The 16,450-nt window shown below is 37.2% G+C and overlaps 1 pseudogene; it reads right to left on the bottom strand.

Moving 5' to 3' along the window:
- Positions 1–12,970, bottom strand: part of LOC118832058 — a 60,100-nt pseudogene extending 47,130 nt beyond the window's left edge.
- Between the last annotated feature and the right edge of the window lie 3,480 nt (positions 12,971–16,450).

Raw genomic sequence — 16,450 nt, 5'->3', positions numbered from 1 at the left:
TGTTATGCTAGTTCTGGTCCTCAATGGACTTTCAGTGAAACAAAAATTAGTTACTAAACCTCAAGGTAGAATGTGATAAGTGCTATTTGGGAGGCATAAAGGGCTCTGGAAACATAAAAGAGAGAAAGTTTTTCTGCAAGATATAAGGGAAGGATTCAGGGAAGAATTGACTCCATGGTGGAAGCTGAATTTGAGCTGGGCCTTTAAGAACAAGTAGGGCAGCTTGGTGGCACAGTGGATAAAATACTGGGTTTGTAATCAGGAAGATTCATCTTCATGAGTTCAAATCTGGCCTCAGAAACTTACTCAGAAACTTACTGGGCAAGTCACTCAACCCTGTTTGCCTCAGTTTTCCCATTTGTAAAATGAGCTGGAGGCAAGGAAATGGCAAACCACTCCAGTATCTTTGCCAAGAAAACCCCAAATGGGGTCACGAAGAGTAGGACATAACTGAAATGACTATACAACAATAACAAATTGAAAAATGGGTGAGAGTTTGAGTGGCAGATGGAGGTTAGGGTAACCAGACATAGGAAATGGAGAGAGCAATAGTGCAAAGACAAGAATGGAAAGGATGGATGGATGAATTAATTAAAAAGCGTGTATTAAGCACTTACTATGTGCAAAGCACTTGATAAGTTCTGAAGATACATACGGAAAAACAAAACGGTCTCTGCTCTCAAGGAGCTAACACTGTAAGGGGGAAAATTACACATATAGGAGGTTTCAGCTGCAAACCAGATGGAAGTATAAAGAAAGAGTGACAGCAGTCCTCTTTTCCTAGAGTGTAGGTTCCCAAGAAAGGGACGGAGGGGAATAAATATAAAGATGGAAAAATGGGATAGGTCAGATGATGGAGGGCTTTAAATTGCAGGCTAAGAATTTTGGACTTTTACTCTGTAGTCATTAGAAGCCACTAAATGGTTCTGAACAGCAGGTTCTGTATTTTAGCCAGATTACTCTGACCACAGTATATAAAGGGAGAATTTGGAAGCAGAGGGGCCAGCGATGAAGCTAATGCAATAAGTGAGGCAACAGATAATTAAGGCCTGAACCAGGGTAGTGTCTGCTATGGTGAAGGAAGGGCAGGGGGAGTGAGAAGATGATTTGTTTTGGACATTCTGAGTTTGAGGTATTGATGAGACTGTTAACAATCTAGTGCTTGAGAGAAGTAAGGGATTCAGAAAAAGATTTGAGAGTGATCCACATAGAGGTAAAGCCATGTGGGTAGATGAGACCATCAGAGAATAGAGTGAAGAGAGAAAAAAGGTAGAAAAGTTTCTTGTCGATGATGCACCTAGGCTTTGAGTCATTTCCTTCACTTCTTCAGGGAAATCTAAATGATAAATGTGTCTTTGGTTATCCTCTACTGGTACATTAGTTGCAATAGGAAACCTTCCATCAGTGTTTAAAAAGAACCTTACACTTTTACACTAAAATCTTTACAGCCAAACTATATTTGATGCCAATTAGTTTCTTTTTTAATTTTATTTTAGACTCCACCAGAACACAAATACAGAATAGAGACAAGAAACAAAAACATATCATAAACTTAAATATTGAAACAAATACAAAGTAAGAAAGGGGGGAAACATTGTCAAGTGCATAAAAGAGAGGATTCAAAATATGTAACAATAAATTTTCCTTTCAAGAAAGCCTGCCTAATAAATACTATACATTGTCTTGAGAGCTGTCCATCTTTTCTTTGTTTCCTCGTAAGTTTTCTTTTGCTCTCTACTATGCAGTTTTTTACTTTGCTTTTTTCCTCCCCATCAGAAGATATATTTCTCTATAGCTGTAGATATATATATATATATATATATATATATATACTTTTATATAGACAATACTTTCCCAAACAAATACTACTCCTGATATTTGTTTTTATGTTTACGCACATTTCTTGTTTCCTATCCCTCCTGTCTCCTCTACTTTACTTCTACCTGCTACCTTGCCCTCCTATTACTTGCCTACCTCCTCCAAGGTTCCCTCCCCCATCCTACCATTCCCATAAATCACACCCTACTATCCCCCTTTTACCTATTCCCTCACCATCCTAATGATCCCTCCCTTGTCCTCTCTTCTTCCCTATCCCCTTACCATTTTATTTCTTCTGAATTTAGAAGACTTTTATACTCATATATGTATGTGTATATATATATATATATATACTCATATATGTATGTGTATATATATATATATATATACTCATATATGTATGTGTATATATATATATATATATATATATATATATATACTCATATATATGTATATATCAGCCCTCCTCCCCCATCTAATTTCTCTGTATCAATTCTTCCCTTGTTCCTCATTTGTATAAAATAATTACTCTTTTTAGCTGTTCCTAAATGGTTTTACTTTTTAAATTCATATCCTACTCAGGTCTACCCCAGTCTTTCTTATGAGCTGCCCATTATTAATAAGAACCTTAGACACGTTTTACATTTTACATATATAAAAAGTAAACGGTATGTCCATATTGAAACCCCTATAATTAGTCTTTAGTATGTATCTTATGTTTTTCTTGACTCTTGCATGTCACATCTTCTCTATTAAGTTCAGGTTATTTTTAAAATAAAGTCTTGAAATTATGGCAGCTGAGCAAACGTCAATTTTTTTCATTCAGGATTATGTTTATATTTTGGGTATGATATTTTCTGCCAGAGCCCCAGTTCTTTTGCTCTTCAATATGTAGTGTTCCAAGATCTGGGGTCCTTTAATGTCTCTGCTGCTAGGTCTTGTGTGATTCTAATTCTGACACCATCATATTTAAAATTGTTTTATTTGTATTGCTTTTAATATTTTATCCTTGAACTGGGGGTTCAGAATTTGACTATAATATCCCTATGAGTTTTCGTTATGGGATGTCTTTTAAGTTGTAATTGATGGATTTTTTTCTATTTTATATTTCTACTTTTCCCCCCTTGTTCTAATGCTTTGGGACGATTTTCTTTTATTATTTCTCGAATCTTGCATCAAGATTCTTTTTTTTATCATAGCTTTCACTTTTTCTGATTACTTTTATGTTTTCTCTTCTTGATCTATTCTCCAAATCTGTTGTTTTTTCTTATAAGATGTTTCACTTTCTCTTCTTGTTTTCATTACTCATATTTTGTTTAATTATTTCTTGATCTCTTATAACTTTGCTGGCTTCCCCTTCCCAATTCTACTTTTCAAACTGTCATTTTCTTTCTTAAGATTCTGGATCTCCTTTTCTTTTTTTTACATGCCTTTTATCATTATTATTATTATTTATTTTTAGTTTACAACATTCAGTTCCACAAGCTTCTGAGTTTTAAATTTTCTCCCCTCACCCCCTTCCACCTCCCCAAGTGAATCTCCTTTTCTAATAGGTTGATTTTCCTTTCATAATCTTCTTGTTTTTCTTGGATTGTTCTTTTTTTAAGTTTTTCCTCTATCTTTGTCATTTGATTTTAAAAGTCTTTTTAAAGATCTTCTATGAATTCTTTTTTGGGTAGGTGGCCACTTGACGTTACTCTTTGGGATAGAAGGGGGTTCCTTTACTTCAATATCCTCCTCTGAAGATGAACCCTGGTCTTCTCTATTCCCATAATAGCTTTCTATGGCTGGATTCTTTCTCCTTTGCCTGTGCATTTTTTTGTGGTACTAGCTTAATTTTTGTAATCACCTCTAGCCCTTGGGGTATGGGTGATGGTGCCTCTTGCCTCAGACCTTCAGTTCTCTCCTCTAGCCGGGAACTAAAGGCAAACCTCCAACCTCCTGTAAGTGCCCACAGCCAGGGGCTTTCTGTCCCACTGCTTCTGCACTCACTAGCCATGTGCTCTTTCCTTCTTGCCCAGGCTGCTCTCTGAAGAACAGCTGGGTCTTCAGTTCTTTGTCAGCAGAGGTTCCCTCGATCTTGCTTCAGATGCCCAACTCCCCACACTATCCCAGGGATAAAGGTTCCTGGGGCTGGGGCAGAGGGAGCCTCTCAAACCAACTAACCCCAAAGCCTACCACTTGTTGTTAAAGTGGACCCTAGCCTGGAGGTGCATACTCCTCCTGGAATTTTTCTTCTGATCTTCTCCGATTGTCCCAGAGAGACCCCTGTTGTGCCCCTATTCTTATTGCACTTTGTTCGTCCTAAGGTGCTATTTTATCTCTTTTGTGGGGGAAAATCTTGAGAACTTGGAATTTTCTGACCTACTCTGCCATCTTCCCAGAATCCTTTCCCTGTAAATTAGTTTCTTGCAAAACTAAAAGCATTTGGGCATTTTTCAGTAGCTGAATTTCACTCCACAGGATGACTTTTACGATTCTATGTAAGTAATAATAAATCATTCTTAAACCCAACCAAATAATTTGTTCATAAGATTTTGTTTCTTTTTCTTTTTTTGGGGTGGGGGAACAAGGGAAGGAAGGACAGTTGACAGTATAGTCCTATGATCTCAATGTGGGGACTGTAGTGTGGAAACTTCCTCCATCAAAATACATCTAGGACATGATTAGTGTAAATAATGAATCCCTTAAAGTGGCCACATTATTCAAATTTGCACTGCATTATTTCCATTAGGCAGAAACCATACGTCACAAAATATAACTTCAAATAGTGTGACTTCATATACATGCAACCACACCTAGGGGAATTCATTATTTGTATGAATCAGGGCCTACAGCTGATCTATAACTTATGGTCTTAGTTATCTGGGGTACTATAGAGGTTTAAATGACTTGCCTTTTGTCACACAGTTGGCAGGTGTCAGAAGCAAAACTTGAATCCGCATTCTCCTGATTCCAAGACTGGCCATGTAATCGCTGCTGTTGCTGTGGCTGCTGCTGCTGCTGGAAATAATAATAGGTAGCATTTATAAGCAAAGTGTCTTACAAATATTATTTTATTTGATCACCTTCACAACAACCCTGGGAGGTAGGTGTGATTATTATCCCCATCTTACAGATGAGGACACTGAGGGAGGCAGAGATTAAGTGATTTGCCCTGGGCCACACAGAGGTAGTAAGTGTCTGAGGCTCAAAGGGAACTCAGCTTTTTCTGACTATAGGTTCAGTGCTCTATCTACTGTGTCACCTAGCAGTCTCTCACTACACATACGTGTACTGTATATGTATATATGTATGTATATAAACATATATGCTTCTCACTATCTATACCATATTATCTCTCTTACATATAATTTAATCATTATCCATGGCTACAGGTTTTTTAAAATATGTTTTTCACTTTCATAGAGCACTGTAATGGTCCCTTTCTCCATAAGAAGATAAACAGTTCAGTTCAGTCACTTTGGGTGTCAAGTTTGCACAGGCTGAAAATATCTATAATATTAGAGTGAAGCTAAGAAACGATATACCACTTCCATCAGAATACCTAAAGAAACTGCTTCCCAGTTCCTCAGCAATGCCTCCCCTAAAACACAGTATAGTGGGTTATGAAATTTTAGAGTCCACAGCACGACAAATACTAAGGCTAGCTCTGTCCCAGTGGACAGCTGGCATTGGTGCCCTTGGTTTGTTTTCTCTCTCCTCGACTTTTGTGGATATCCTTTTCTAAGTTGAGAATATTATCTCTACTGATGAATTTAGTTCATAAGTAGAAAAGGATGTGTACGGTAAGGGAAACAATACAAAATAAGCTAGGCAATTTGTCAGATGAATAGTATGGACACTATTTGCTATAAGACTTCAGAGGAAGTCAGCTGGAGTGGTCAGGAAAGGCTAGTCTTTCTCTTCCCTTTTCTTCTCCTTCCCATGTTTAATTAGTCATCAAGCCCTGACAATTCTTTCCTAATAACCTCATTCTCCTCTATACCCCCCTTCCCACTCCCACTATCAAAACCCTAGTTAAACCTTTCACAACCTCATACTTGTATTCATACAAAAGTAAAAAACTAATGTTTCCTCCAGTTTTTCCCCTTCTGAAGCATCATCTACACCAGAGATGACAAACATGTGACCAACAAGCTATATTTGTTCCACCACCCTCCCAAAATTAATTGGATAATGTTTAACAAATAAATAAAATACAATAAAACCTAGACACTAATAGTATATAGTTTTCAGAGTCAATATGTGGCTTGCAGGGAACTTTATGTATGGTTTGGGCCTGTTTCTTTTTGTTTGATACCACTGATCCTCATAAATGCTGGGCTATTTCTTCTAAAAGTTAAATTTCCTCATGTCAGTGTATTCTGTGATTCAGCACCCCCAAGTTCTCAGTTCACATGGACTGGATTCAGTCTTGGGACCTACCTTAAAATATAGCACTCTCCCTTTGGCTCACGCCACTCAGAGCTTACTCAAGAAAATTTCAGAATATCGCTCCTGTCCAGGTCCCTAAGGACGGAAATAATATATAGGCATTCAAAGCAAGGAAAAATTGCATTTCTCAAGAACAAGAGAGCCTTAATTTCACTCCCACAGAACACACAGAAGATGAAAAGGACTCAGAAAAGTCCATAAACAATGTAGAAACCCAATAATAGACTCCAAGTAGTCCAAAAATAATAAATACAATTCTTGTCCCTCTTGTGGTTTCTACTTTTCCATAAGGTTCTAAAGTTCTCTAGACTCAGTGTGTCAACCTGTGGTTTGGCCTCTCCCAGAAAGAAGTGAACTTGTGACTAAGACAAGCAACACAGACACAGTCTAATGGTTACTTTCTGCAACATTCAGCTTTATGGAACAACTCTGAGAACTTAAATTCCTTCCAGAAGGTGCTTCTTTTTTTCTTTTTCTTTGCCTCCATCTATCTCTGTCTCTCCCATTCCCCCAACTTTTTGTTTGGTGGGGCTGCTACCCCAGGCCATTGTCTGCTCTGCTTTTTCTCTCATGCTCACCTCTGGGTTCCTTGGGTGCTGCTGGCCATTGTGTTGACAGCTCCATTTTTCTCCTGACTGGGCCTGTGCCTCCTCCTTAGGCACTTAATGCATTTTTGTTGATTATATGATTGGGGTGAGTTGCTTGCCCACTTCCCCCTTGGGGCTGTGATGTCCAGCCTTCCTTTCCCTAAGGATAAGAGGTATATTTATCAGTTACCATCTGGTCCCAGTCCATTACAGGGTTAAGACAGTTCCCCAAGGGAACTAGAAGATGGGTACAGAGGAGTTGCTGCTTGTCAGCAGACACTATATTCACTGTCCTCAGCTATTCACATAATTTACATTGATCAATAAGTCTAGGCTCCCAGAAGGTGCTTCCAAATAGGCAACCCCACTACTGAACCTACACCACCTGAATAACTCAGCATAAAAACACAGTGTAATATCCATCTTTCTCTCTGCTTCATATTGTGGTTTTATGTCTATGATATTGATCCCAGCACTGGAGGTCACAAGAGTGATCCATTTCTCTATGCAAGAGGCACCCTGCTAAGGGAATCCTCCTCTTGATGGAAGGCCAGATTCCTTGCTTCTCAAACATGGAGTTTGTCATTTACAAGGCAATTCCTGAGACTAATAACTGATTTCGGTGAGGTAGGTCTGTGCAAGGTCACCAGCCTCACTTTCTCCTCCAGAACCATCTGGTTCCAGTGGCCTGATATTCACCAGGATGACCAGAGATGGCCCAGGATGCATTAGGAGACCCTGGCCCTTTCAGGCTAAGGTCTTTTCGGGTTCTCACTGAACCTGTTGTTCAAGTTGTAAGACAAATTTTGCAAAAAAGTTTTCCTCATCCAGAGAAGCATATGTAAACCATGTTACTCATAAACCGAGGTTCTCCTGTACTAAATAGTAACTGTTTCTCTTTTGGGCAGGAACCCTGAGGGTATTCCCCTCCCAGTTTGATTTATTTTTTGTTTTTGATTAAAGGGGCCATCCCTTGATTAACTTCTTAAAGAGGCTTATTCACTGAATGGGCATTACCTCACTCAAAGTGAGGTACAGTGAGAAAGCTAACTCAACAGAGTGAGCTTTGACTTATTCCTCTCACTCCTCCATATATAATCAGTCTCCATTAGATTATTTTCTTTTATATATCTCAAATCTGCCTTCTCCTCACCATTCACACTGCTACCACCTAGAAAAGACCCTCCATCAGGTTTCATTGTCAGGGCCTTCATATTAAACATTTAATAAGTGCCTTTTCAATTGTATTAAATTGAATAATTTGGCAAGAGAGATAGGCACATAATTTCTACTCTATCTCTAATGTAATAATATTGAAAAAGGGATTCTGACTACATCGTTGTCTTGAAATATAGCATTTAACTGTACAACTATAGTAATTACTTGGTAGAAGATATACTTCTCTATCCTTTGAGATAACACAGGGGACTAGTGCAAAAATGCAGAAAAAGATCAAGGATGTATTTGATGGAGCAGTAAATAACCCAGAGGTGTTCTCTTTTCTGGATAACTACTAAGAACTATATTCCTTTACTACGGACATAGTCAATGAAGCAATACAAAAGGCAGAATCACAATGTGCAGAATTGCTTAGCCTAATGCAGTTGAAGACCTGAGAAATGAACCAAAACTCTCCTACTACCCACCTATTTCATGCCTATAGTCAACATCTCAGCCTGTGGCTTTTTTCTGTTGTGGAATTCTTTGGTTGGTAAGGTATACATTCTTAGTGAATATTTTTTTAGGACAGTAAGAATTTCCATACGGCACTCTAAAAAACACATAAGTTGCAAATGCAAGGATAAGTAATAAATTCATGCAGTCTATGCAAATTGTTCTCTTTGCAAAGGCATCAAGCAGAGATTATATAAACTTTGTCTTGACCATTGGAGCAACCAAAAGCTCCCACCTCCAAATGCCAAACATAGAAGGCCCAAATGAAGAAAGGATTGTATAAAAACACGTTTGAAAGTGCATGAGCCCCAAAGGAGCCACTCCCACTTCACTCTTTGGCAGAGATGGGAAATCAATAGGCATGGTATACTGCATATGCTTTTCAGAGTAAATGGACATACTCATTGATTTTGATGACTTTATCTCTTTTCTTCTATTTCTTTAAAATATTTGTTAATAATCACAGCTAACATTTATATAGTGCTTTCAAGGTTTGCAAAGCATTGGACTGATGCTGTCTCATTTGATCCTCACGATAACCCTGTGAGACAACTGTTATCATCATTCTTACTTTACAGATGAGGAAATTGAGGCTGAACTAGGGAGAGCAATGTGACCAGGATCACACAGCTAGTAAGTGTGCAAGGTCACCAGCCTCACTTTCTCCTCCACAGCCATCTGGGTCTACTGGCCTGATATTCACCAGGACGGCTGGATTATGTTTTCCTGACTCCAAGTCCAGTTCTCTTACCCATTGTGCCATCTAGTTCTCATATATGGCATGACTCTAGGAAAGAAAAGGGGCAAATTTCCGATGATGTAAAAAAACAAAAAAAAATCAATATGTTTATATTTAAAAAATAAAGTCCATGTGTAAATGAAAAAAAAACATGTATAGCTGTTCTAAAGTCAAATTATATCTGTATAATCCATTATTTTATATTAACTGCTATCCAGAAGATAAAGATTTTTACACTATCCCTATGATGATTAATAATAATAATAATAACTCACATTTAGACAAGGCTTTAAGGTAATTTGTAAAATTTGCAAATTGTCTCATTTGATCCTCACAATTACCCTGTGAGGTAAGTGCTATGAATAACTTCATTTTTACAAATGAGGACACTAAGGCAAAGACAGGATAAGTTACTTATGCAGGATCAGAAATCTAGTAAGTATCTGGAGGACAAATTCGAACCTAGGTCATCCTGACTTCAAGCACTCTCATAAGCCACCTCTCATTTTACAGATATAGAAACTAACCCACAAGCACAGTGATTTGTCACCTAGCCCAAGGCTTTCAGAGCATTTATGGATCTAAATTTAGTCTGAATGCAAGTATTAAATGGAAAGTAAAGGCTACTGCTCTGACCAGGCACTTAAATAATTACATGTTAACTGCTAAACACTGATGAATAATTCTGTGGATTGAAAACCTTAAAATGTTTAAAATGAAAAGCTAATTATTTTCTTTAAAAAAAAAAACTGTTGCCTACCAGGATGAAATTCTTGCTTTTTGACACTTCCTTAAAATTTGTTCTGAAGTTTTCTGAAGCAGTTAGGATATAACAGAGATTGGTTCTGATTTAATTGGAAAAGTGTAAACATCATTAGGCTAAGATGGTACCTGGTAGAGGGAGGTTGGGATGTTTTACAGTTTAGAAAAAAAGTAACATAAATCTATTTCACTGTTCCCCTTGAATTCTTGATCTGCTTGAAATCATTCCCAAGATTTTATTCTTGATTCTTCAAAGGATTGAGAAACAATACTAAATATATTAGAGTGGTCCACTTGCTCTTCTCCAGACCACAACATTCCAACCCTTGCCTTTTTGCCTTTGCATAGAATGCTCTCCCTCCACACCTCTAGCCCTTGGAAACTTTAGCTCCCTTTATGACTCAGCTCTTGGGCAGTTAGGTGTCCCAGTGGATAAAGCCCTGGGCTTGGAATCAGGAAGACTTCTCTTCCCAAATTCAAATACAGCCTCAGACACTCATTAGCTGTGTGACCACAGGCAAGTCACTTAACCCTATTTGTCTCAAGAAAATGGCAAACCATTCCAGTATCTTTGCCAAAACAACCTCAAATGAGGTTACAAAGAATAAGATACAACTGAACAACAACAAAGACTCAGCTCAAATGCCATTTTTTTTTCAGGAGGTTTCTTGGATCTCCCCAACACTAGAAAGACTAGGCATGGTCAGTTGATGCAAATATACATATACATACACACACATATATGCACACACACATGTACGTATATACATATATGCTTACATACATATATATTCACATGCATGTATATATTATTTTGCTTTGAAATAAGCATTTTCATCCTCTCTACTTTCTTTAATCTATAGATATTAAAAATGCAGTGTATCAACTGACACTGCTTGGTCTTTCAAGGTATTCTTAAATTCCAATTTTTCAAATGATTATTGATCATTGCATGGAAAGTTTCCTTGACCAAGCCAATGTGGAGATTAGAATTAGACATCCCTCTTAACCTAACTTAAACTCAGATGCTAAAAGGGGGAGAATTTAAAATAGGTCTCTTAAACCTTATGAGTTCAACTAAATAATTGTCCTTGGATTGAACACCAAACAGATTAAATTTCCAAAATCTGTTTCAGGATGACTGTGAAAATTTTTCTTCTTCTCTTTTCCCCTTCTACATTCTATAACGTGTGCTTTTGGAAAACTCCTTTCAAAATAAGAGAACAACACAACTGCTGCAAATAGCTATATTATGTAAAAATAAATCTTTTTTTCCCCAAGGGTGAGGGGAGAAAAAGTGGAAGATCCAGAACTGTGATTTCTTCAGTATGGGCAATTCCCTGTATGAAAAGTTCTTCTACCAATATAGACCACCAGCTCATCTGTAATTTATGGTCTTAGAGAGTAGTCTAGAGGCACTGGGGCTCCTTGAGTAAAAAGAAATATTTGCCTAGAATATAAAGGCCTTTTTTTCACCATGAGAAAGATCAATATTGTGGCATACATTTTTACATGAAGTCATTCAAATAACCATTCTATGTAAGCTATCTAGATATCTGTACAAAATAAGTTAATTAAAAATTTTACTACTATTACTGCTCCTACTCCTACCACCACCACTACTACTACTAGCTAAGATTTACATAGCACTTACTATGTATGTGCTAGGCAGCGTGCTAAGTACTTTATGATTATTTTCTCATTCAATCCTCACAGCAACACTGTGAGGTTGGGGTTGTTATTATCATTCCCATTTTACATTTAATGAAACTGAGGAGCAGGAGTTAAATGACTTGCCCAGGGTCACCCAGCCAGTAAGTGACTGAGGATGGATTTTAACTCAAGTCTTTCTGACTCCGGGCCCAGCCCTCTATCCACCATACCTCTTAGGAAAGGTAACAAAATCATGCTTAGGTTATCTATTTAAAAATCTGGGATGGGAAATGTAATTGTTAAGCACTTGAAAAATTATTCAAACTCTAATAATTAGAGAAAGGTTAAATAAAGAAACATTGAGGCATACCCATCAAATTTACCCATGGCCACCCAGCCACTGTCAGAGACAGAACTTGAACCCAAATCTTCCTGATTCCAAGGAAAGCCTTATCTATATTTATTATGCTACAAAGTCTATATTATCTGTTACACATTTAGAATGTGAACATTTTGGGGGTAGCTAGGTGGCACTGTGGATAGAACACTAGCCCTGGAGTCAGGAGGACCTGAGTTCAAATGTGGTCTCAGATACTTACTAGCTGTGTGACCCTGGGCAAGTCACTTAACCCCAACTGCTTTCAAAAAATAAAAAAAATGAACATTTTAATTTCTTCAATGTATCTTGGAAAACACAGTGTCAAAAATGAGGTGGTGGTGGGGAAACAAGAGAACAACCAAAAAGTGATAAACTCGCCTTTCTTTTCACAATGTTCTATGAGATGACTTTCTTTAACAGAGGGAATATGTTCATTTTCACCAGGACACAAGTGTCAGTTCAGTATCTTCTTGTCCTGACAGCTCAACTATAATTGTCTGGTACTAAGATCAGAAAGTAAACTCATTATTAGAGTGAGTTTGACTTAAAATGCCAGAATCGCCACCAGTCCACTCTCAGAAAAGTTCCAAATGCCACTAACCTGGGGAGGGAGGCACACTAGATATCTATGATGCGGTAGAATTCTTCTTTTACAATCCAGGCTGACCTGCCACTTAAGAGACAATGTGGCCTTGGTGCTGACTTACATTTTGAGTATCTGTACAAGAAAAGAAGAAAGAGTAGCAGTGGTTGTTGTCTCCAGAAATGGTATTGTTAGAATGTGCTATTTTGACCTGTTAAAAATTCCATGTATACATGTTTTTTATATAATGAAGCATTTACTTGGTGGATTTGTGATGTCATTTCATAGGGTAACTGTTTCCCAGCACAGATCACAGCTGCAGCAGGACTTGTCACCATGCCTGAATTTTTTTTTGTCCCCATCTTTACCAAAAGCCTTGATGGGAGATTTTCCCAACATACTAAACATTTTATACATTTTCCCACTTTTTAAAATTTCAGACTTAAATACTAAAACTTAAATAAACAATAGAGAAAAGAAAAAGAAATATAAATTTAAATATTAAAAATACAAAATAAGAAAAGGAAAAAGGTACGTCATGTGGACAGAAGAATGTAATAGAGGATTCAAAATATATAGTAGTAAATTTCCATTTCAAGAAAGCCTATATAATAAATACTACACGTTGTGTTGAAAACTATCAATCTTTTATTTCCTTGTAAGTTTTCTTTTGTTCTCTGCTGTGCACTTTTTACTTTGTTCTTTTTTCCTCCTTCCTCCCCCCTCGCCAGAAGGCTACAATTAAGCACATATATATTTATATAGATATATACATACACACACCATATATACATACATACATATATAGGCATATACTTTCCTAACAAATTCTGCTCCTGATTTTTTTCTGTTTGTGTGTATCTCTTATTTCCTATCCCTCCTGATTCCTCTACTTTACTTCTACCTGGTACCTTGCCCTCCTATTACTTAACCTACTCCCCCTCCAAGGATCCCTCCCTTATCCTTCCATTCCCATTAATCTAAACACCCTTCTATACCCCTTACTTTAACCTATTCTCTCACACTGCCCTCTAGAGAAATCTTCCTTATCCTCTCCGCCCTCCCTATCCCCTTAACATTTTATTTCTTTCTGAATTTGGAAAACTATTTTAGATATATATGTAGTGTTCCTCTTGAACACATTCCCGATGAAAGTAGGTTTCCAGACCTGACTTGCCCCATCTGATTCCTCTGTTCTTCCTCTTGCACCTTGTTTGTATAAGATAGAATTACTCTTGTTAGCTATTCTAAATGGTTTTACTTTTTAAAGTCATATCATGCTCAGGTCTACCCCAATCTTTCTCATGAACCACCCAATTACTAATAACAATCTTAGACACACATTTTACATTTTATATAAATAAAAGGCAAACAGTCTCTCCTTATTGAGTCCCCTGTAATTATTTGGTATATACCTTATATGTCTTTTGTCTCTTGTATGTCAAATCTTCTATTAAGTTTGTTTTTTTTAACCAAAGTTCTGAAAGTCTGACAATTCATTAAATGGCTTTTTTTTAAATCAAGATTATGCTTAGCTTTGCTGGGTATGATATTTTCGGCTGGAACCCCAGCTCTTTTGCGCTTCAATATATACTGTTCCAAGACTTGTGGTATTTTTAGTGTTGCCACTGCTAGATCTTGTGTAATTCTAATTGTGGCACCACCATATTGAACTTGTTTTTTCTTGTTGCTTGTAATATTTTATCCTTGAGCTGGGGTTTTCTGAATTTGACTACAATATTCCTGGGGCTTTTCTTGTAGGATCTCTTCCAGGTAGTGACTGGTAGATTTTTTCTATTTCAGCTTTCCCCCTTTATTCTAATGCTTCAAGACAATTTTCTTTAATTATTTCTTGTATTATTGTATCGAGATTCTTTTTTCAGTCATAATTTTCATGTAGTCTGATTATTCTCATGTTTTCTCTTCTTGATCTGTTCTCCAGATCAACTGTTTTTCTTATGAGGTGTTTCACATTCTATTTTTTTTCATTCTTTATGTTTTGTTTTATTATTTCTTGATCTCTTATAATTTTGCTGGCTTCCCCTTGCCCAATTGTAATTTTCAAAGAGCTGTTTTCTTCCTTAAGATTCTGGATCTCCTCTTCTAATTGGTTGACTTTCTTTTCATAATCACCTTGTTTTTCTTGGATTGTTCTTATTTGTTTTTCAGTTTTTCCTCAGTCTTTCTCATTTGATTTTTAAAGTCTTTTTAAAGTTCTTCTATGAATTATTTTTGGGTGGGTGACCATTTGTCATTACTCTTTGAGATAGAAGAGGGTTTCTTTGCTTCAGTATCCTCCTCTGAGGATGAACCCTGTCTTTTCTATTCACCTAGTAACTCTCTATGATTGGATTCTTTCTCCTTTGCCTTTGCATTTTTTTTATTTGTAGTAGCTTAGTTTTTATAATTACCTCTAGTCTTCAGGTATGGGGGACAGTGCCTCTGGCCTCAGATCCTCCGTTAGTTCTCCTCTCTGGCCTGGAACTGAGACCAAGACCTCCAGCCTCTTGTAAATGCCATAAGCCAGCAGAGTCTCCACCCTATAGCTTCTTCACTCACTGGGCTCTGCTAGTTCCTCCTCACCCCACCCCCATCTATATCTCCCCAGCACAGCTGGGTCTAGTGTTCTTTGTCAGCAGAGGTTCCTTCAATCTTCCCTAGCTCAGCTGCCCAACTCCCCTCACTCTCCCTGAGGGTAAAAGTTTCTGTGGCTGGAGCAAAGGCAACCACCCAAAACAAACCCCAGGTCCTAACATGGAGGTGTTTTTTTTCTTCACAGGGACTAAACTTCATTCTGGGATTTTTCTTCAGATCTTCTCTGATTATCTCAGGAGGACCCTTATCCTGCCCCTACTCTTATTTATGTTTACAGCTTTATGTTTACCCTGAGGCACTATTTCTTCTCTTTTGTGGGGGGAAAATCTTGAGAGCTGAGAATTTTCCAACCTATTCCACCATCTTCCAAGAATTGTCTCCCAACTTCTTAAACTTTTAAAAAATTATTTATTTTATTCTGCACTTAAGAAACAAAACAAGCATTTCTATAACATAGTAGAATAGGAAAAAAAGATAGTACATGAAACCGTAAATCTATTATGTACAACTTGCTATTCCTTTTAAATATATAATGAAGTTATTATGTAACCTATTTTCTTTCCTTTTTTTCTACTCTCCCCATCCCTAGAGATGGCTACCATTAGACATAAATATGTAAAACCATTCTATACACACTTCTATTCATCGGCTCTTTCTCGATGCTGATAGCATCTTCTTTCATATGTCCTCTGTAGTTAATTTGAGTATTTATAATAGTCAAAATGACTTAGTCACTCAAAGTTGTTCTTAAAACAATTGTTGCTGTATATAAAATTCTCTTGATTCTACTTTTTTTAATACTGTTTTGACATCAGTGGAGAAATCAAACGGTTCATTAATCCTGTTCGATGACCAGGCCAACTAAGTATTTCCTTGAAATAATTCACGTCTCTCTCAACATGCAAGTCACTGTTTGTAACATGTTCTAACCTAATTATTCACACACCATGCATCTTTCCAGCGCCCTTTCAATCTCTTGATATTGCGTTTCTTCTGAATCATGGTGCTCCATGATTTTCAGCCTTAGCGCCGGAAGACTACTGGAGTTTTTAAAAGGCAGGCTTTTTAGAACAATTAGCCACATGAGATCAGTGGAAAAAAGGCTGCATGATTTCCCAATGAATTACACCTATTGCACAATAATTTCCTGGGATTCTGGGTTTGTGATTTAAAATCTTTCCTAAGACCCTGAAATAATCTTTGAAAAAAATTCTAATAGTAAA

The sequence above is a fragment of the Trichosurus vulpecula genome, chromosome 9, assembly GCF_011100635.1.
Source record: "Trichosurus vulpecula isolate mTriVul1 chromosome 9, mTriVul1.pri, whole genome shotgun sequence".
In the NCBI taxonomy this organism is placed as follows: domain Eukaryota; kingdom Metazoa; phylum Chordata; class Mammalia; order Diprotodontia; family Phalangeridae; genus Trichosurus; species Trichosurus vulpecula.
Note: the sequence above shows the minus strand (reverse complement) of the source record. Positions and strands in the feature narration are given on the sequence as shown.